The 6,209-nt window shown below is 34.9% G+C and overlaps 1 pseudogene; it reads right to left on the bottom strand.

The window, feature by feature from the left end:
* Window positions 1–3,002: 3,002 nt before the first annotated feature.
* Window positions 3,003–6,209, bottom strand: part of LOC107152469 — a 4,416-nt pseudogene continuing 1,209 nt past the window's right edge.

Below are 6,209 nucleotides of genomic sequence, written 5' to 3'. Positions count from 1 at the left end.
CTGAATAGACAACGTAACTAATTTTAGTTTTCCTCCTTCCTTTTTCTTTCAGCCCATTTAAAATAGCATGATTATAACTTCATCATTACTTTTCATTATAAAAATTATAGTAAATTTTGCATTATTAAAATATTTTGTGGTGTTTAGAATGGAACACAGATCCTTATTCATGGTAGTCAACTGCTCTACCACTGATCTACATTGCACTCCAATATTTGTTTGTTTTGAATTTAATAATTAATTAAATATGTAAGATAAAATAACACACAAGAAATCCTAGTGTAAGCCAATAAGAATAGATAAGGATAGACAGAAATTATTTAAATCGCTCTATTGTTTCTGAGATATTTTACAACATCTTCATAATTAAGCAATTCAATTTGAGACTATTTACTATTTTTTCTTAGTAAAGTTACAGAAGAATGAAAATAAATTGATAATTGAACTAAATGACTAATTTCTTCCTGAAAGAAAATAATGTTTTATTTTTAAGAATTCAAGAGGCTGTTTCACACAGCTGAAAATATTATTTTAAGTCTACATTATGGTGTATAGGAATTCTGATTTTTTTATAAATTAGGAAGGTTTCTGTGAATCTGGAGATTAGCAGAAATGTGGATGCTTTATCACTCTTCCCTAATATACATACATTAAATTTTGTGTAGTTATTGTTTCTTATCTTTCCTGCTTTTACCATCTCGAATATTCAGCTTAAAAGTAAGCACCAATTCCACATAAATTGAAAGCAAAAACAAATGTCTACTCACACAGAGTATCTAATATGCTGAAGGCAGACCACTTAAATTATTGACAGTTTATTCAATAAAAACTTATAAAGAAAATATTTTGATGATTCTGATTAATAAATTATTCTTAAAACTGACAGAATATTTTCATAATTTTTAAATGTTAAATTACTGTAGGTAGTTGAGAAGTATCAAAATATCTTACTCTCATTTGCTATGTTTATAGTATTGCAATATAAGAAAAACTTACACAAGTGCTTATGTAATTGTGATATATAGTAAGTCTATTAAAATAATCTATTATAAAATATTCTGTATATATTAATAAAATGAGAAACCTTATATGGCAAACTAAAAACAATTAATGAAAATAGTGAATGTTATCTGTGTCCCATGTATTTATTTAATAAGTGGCTTCTCCTGGAAAAAAAAATGTTGTTTTATTATTCAACTACAATCATGTGTCACTTAACAATGGATATATATTCTAAGAAATCCATCAATAATTTATTCTATCATTGTTCAGACATCATAAATTATACTTATACAAACCTAGAAGGTATAGTCTAATACATACATATATGGTATATACTATTGCTTCCAGGCAAAAAACCAGTAAAACACATTACAATAGTAAATATTTTAGGAATTATGCAGAATAATATTTGTTTATCTCAATATAGATAAGAAACAGATAAAATGTGGTATAACATGTTTGAAAAATTATACATCTGTGTAGGGCACTTAATTTGGATGGAGCTTGTGTGACTGGAAGTTCTTCCAGGTAAGTAGTGAATGAGGGCTGAATGATTGTGAAGGCCTAAGTCTTTGCCATACCCATTTTGGACTTTATAAACATTATACATTTAAGTTATATTCAATTTACAAAAATCTTTTAATAATGAATTAAGCTTAGCTTACTGTATTTTTTTAATTTATTTTTTGTAAAAACACTTTGATTAGAGCATGAACACTTCATAGAGATGTGAAAAACATTTTCTATTTATATCCTTCGTTTAAATTTATTTTTTAATAGCACTATGTCAGATTCATTACCCTGTCTTTCCTTTGCTTATACTCCATCCTTTTCCTCCATTACCTTTTGTCTAATTTACTGCACTTCTATTCTTTCCCTCACCCCCACCCTACTTATTTTGGGTTAGCTTCCACATATCAGAGAAAACATTGCACATTTGGTTTTTTGATACTGGCTTACTTCACTCTAGTCTCCAGATCCATCCATTTGGTAGCAAATGCCATAGAGTCACTCTATTTTATGGTTGAGCAATACTGAGTTGTGTGTGTGTGTGTATATATATATATATATATATATATATATATATATATATATATATATATATAATCTTTTTGTTACCCAATTATTTTTTAAAGAGCACTTACTTTGGTTCTATAACTTATCTATTATGAGTTGAGGGGCTATAGAGACACTGATGTAACTGCCTCACTGTAGTATTCTGATTTTAAATCCTTTGGATATATACTGAAGAGTGAGACAACTTGGTCAAATGGTGGTTCCATTCCAGGTTTTTTGAGGAATATTCATACTGCTTTCTAGTGGTTGCACCAATTTGTAGTCCCACCAACAGTGTATAAAGTGTACCATTTCCCACACATCCTTGCCAGCATTTATTTTTACTTGTAGTCTTGAAAAGTGCCATTCTGACTGGAGTGAGATGGAATCTCAGTGCAGATTTTTTTTCCTAATATTTTTTTTTTTCTCTATTTAAAAAGTAGCAATTGGTCATGTTGGTTATGCAGTTCCTTATGGCTTAGGGAGGTAAGTTGGGCTTCTAATTCTTGAGCTGGTCAAGATATAGTTGGAATTTAACCATGAAATTGCAACACTGAGGCACTGGTTCTGAGAAATAATCCTGGAAGGGTCCCTAATCACCCGGTCACTCTTTTTGGTTTGCAGAGACACTGTCTGCAGGGTCCTGTCAATGGCTACAGCTAAATCTTGCACTAAACTCCCTATTCAGCTGGGTTCTACAAGCTGTAGGGTGGAACACTATGCCCAAGGATATCTTTGTGGACTTTTGAAGCAGTAGAGAGACCCAGAGGCTTACTGAAAAAACCTCAGCCTTCTGAGCCTGGTGTGGTCATCTTAAGTGGATGGGGCTTTGATTGTTTAGGCCATGCTCTAGGGTAGACCTGGAGGCTCATAATATCCAGGGAAGAGCCAAGGGCTCACAGATCCTCCTGTGCTGGAGCAGCTGAGCCTTATATACACTTAACTTACTGAGCTGACACTGGGGGAGGGTTTGGGTTGGGTTTTGGGTCCTGGGGTGTATCCTGGGAAGGAACAGGGCCAGGCTGGCCAGGCTGCAGTGCTCTGGAAGACAAGGACTGATGGAAATGTTCTGTAGGAAGTAGCACCACAGGCCCTCTAGTAGGTAGTAGTGGATGAAGTACATGAGCCCCAGGCAATGGCCTGTGTAATAGCGGGTGGTGTGGCCTAGATGCCAGCAACATGTCAATTATGGCATCTACAACCAAGCTGAGGTTGGGCAGGGCCAGGCACAGCAAATGCAGAAACTGCCCATGCAAGTGTTCTATGTAATCTTAATTGCTTGAACTGTTCCCATTGACTCACATTTCTCACTAACTGTTTTGAAGAAATCAGGCTGGATGACACTGACTTTGATCCTCCAGGAAAGAAGTTTATAGCTGAATGTTTCCTTGAGTAGTGCCAAGGCTGCCTTGGAGGTCCCATAGGCTGCCAAGCACGGATATGGCATGTCCCCTGCTGGGTTGCCCACGGTCACAATGCGACCCTTTGAGTGGTGTGAGAGCTGCAGGAGGCCCTTGGTCAGCTACAGTGCGTCAAAGAAGTTCACCTCCATGTAGTTGCAGAATGTGGCCATTGGAGACAGCTCCACATCACTGAAGCCTGCATTATTGACCAGGTCTCACACACCAGTGCTGTTGGTGTGGGACTTGGTGAACTTCAGTGCGAGGCTAATGTGTGCAGTTTAGTGAAGTCTGTCTGCAACAGCCTTAGGCAAAGGAAACAGCAGGCACGCAGCTTTAGGGCGCTGGGGTTCCTGAACTGTAACATGGTAGCCAGCATGGTGAAGACCCTGGTGTCCAATTTCTTGGCCATCTCTTTGACAAAACCAGAGTCACAGCCAGTGATGAGCACTGGGCAAGAAGCCACCGGCAGACACAGTGGGTGTGCTAGGCAGGACAAGCAATCCAACTGGGAGCAGGCAGAAGGTGCTGGCACAGCCAGTCTAGTGAGGCCAGCAGTTCGCCAGTACGGCCAGCAACTGGCAGCCCAGTCACAGGTCTGCATGCAGTAACTACAGCAGCACATGGGCAACCAAGAGCAGACAGTTGCCACCCCACAGCCAAGGCAAGTGCTGTTCAGTGTTGTTTTAATTTGCATTTCTGTACTTGCTAGAGATATTTATTTTTTTTCATAATTTGTTGACCATATTTCTTCGTTCTTGAGGTGTCTGTTTAGTTCCTTTGTCCATTTATTGATTTCTCTGTGTGTGTGTTTTAAGTACTTTTAGTTCTTTATATATCCTGCAAATCAACACTTATCTGAGGTGCAGATGGCAAAGATTTTCTCCCATTCTGTAGGGTCTCTCTTCATGCTCTTGATTGTTTCCTTTTCTATATAGAAGTTTTTCCATTTGATACCACCCATATATTGAATATTGATTTTACTTCCTGCACTTTAGGGGTCTTATAAAGTCAGTTCCTTAGTTGATATGTTGGAGTATGGGGTCTACAATTTCTTCTAGTATGTGCAGGGTGCTGGTCTAATACCTAGGTCCTTGACACACTTGGAATTGAATTTTGTTTAGGATAAGAAATAGAGATTAAATTTTATTCTACACATACATTTCCAGTTTTCCCATCACCATTTGTTGAAGAGGCTTTTTCTCCAATATTTATTATTGGCACCTTTGTTTAGTATGTGGTAACTGTATTTGTGTGGGTTTGTTTCTGTGTCTTCTATTCTGTTTTGTTGATCTTATTGCCTGTTTTGGTTCCAATACTATTCCATTTTTGTTACTATAGTTCAGTAGTATAATTTTAGTTCTGTTATTGTGATGCCTTCTCCTTCACTTTTCTTGCTAAGGGTTATTTTGGCTACTCTAGGACTCATTGTTTATCCAGATGAATTTCATGAGTGCTCTTTCTATTTCCATAAAGAACGTCATTAGAATTTTGATAAGAATTGCATTGAATCTGTATAGTGCTTTTCTGAATCTATTAAAATAATCATGTGATTCTTATCTTTAAGTCTATTGATCTGATGGATTATATTTATTACTTTCTGTATGTTGAACAACACTTCCATCCCTGGAAAGAAACCTACTTAATCATAGCACATTGTCTTTTTAATATTTTTTATGAGATTTGCCAGTACTTAATGGAGAATTTTTGCATCTACATTTATCAGTTATTTCCTTTGTCTGTTTTTTGGTATCAGGATGCTATTGGTTTTATAGAATGAGTTTGAAAGGGTTACCTGCTTTTCTATTTCATGTAATAATTTGAGAAGGATTGATATTAGTTATTTTCTATAAAAATTTATTTTATTTATTTATTATTTTATGTAGTGCAGAAGATCAAACCCAGTACGACACACATGCTGAACAAATGCTCAACCATTGAACCACAAACCCAGCCTTTGGTATTAGTTCTTATTTAAAGATTTGGTAGAACTCAGCTGAGAATGCTTCTAGCTTTTCTTTTTTACTTGGCTCTTAATGATTTCTTTGATCTCAATACTTGAAACTGATCTTTTAAAATTTCTATATCCTCCTTTTTCAATTTTGGTAGGATCTATGTCTCTAGAAATTTATCTGTTTCCAAAATTTTCTAGCTTACAAGAGTATGTAGTATAGCTTCTGATTGTCCTCCATATTTTAGGAGTATCTGCAGAGATATTTCCATTTCATCATGGATTTAGTAATTTGCATTTTCTCTTTCTGGGCTACTTTGGCTAAAGTTTTATAAATTTTGATTTTGATGATTTTTTTCAAAGAACAAACTTTATGAATTTTTTTAAATTTTTTAAAAAATCTCGACTTCATTGATTTCAGCTCAATTTTAATTATTTCCTGTATTCTGCTGATTTGGGTGTTGGTTTGTTCTTTTTCTAGGACATTGAGATGTAATGTTAGTTTATTTATTTGGTATTTTTCTATTCTGTTAATTTATGAGCTCAATGCTCTGAGCTTTTCTCTTAGAACTGCCTTCATGGTGTCTCAGAGATTTTGATACATTTATCATTATTCTCATTTAGCATTAAGTATTCTTTTTTAAATTCATCCCTGATTTATTCTGCTATCTATTCATAATTTAATAGTGAATTGTTTAGTCTCCAGGTGTTAGAGTGCTATCTATTTTTTATCATATCATTGATTTCTTTAATCCATTATGATTTTATATAATGCAGGGATATATATATATATATATATA

Source organism: Marmota marmota, unplaced genomic scaffold (genome assembly GCF_001458135.2).
Source record: "Marmota marmota marmota unplaced genomic scaffold, marMar, whole genome shotgun sequence".
NCBI lineage: Eukaryota > Metazoa > Chordata > Mammalia > Rodentia > Sciuridae > Marmota > Marmota marmota.
This window is presented reverse-complemented; position numbering and strand designations above follow the sequence as displayed.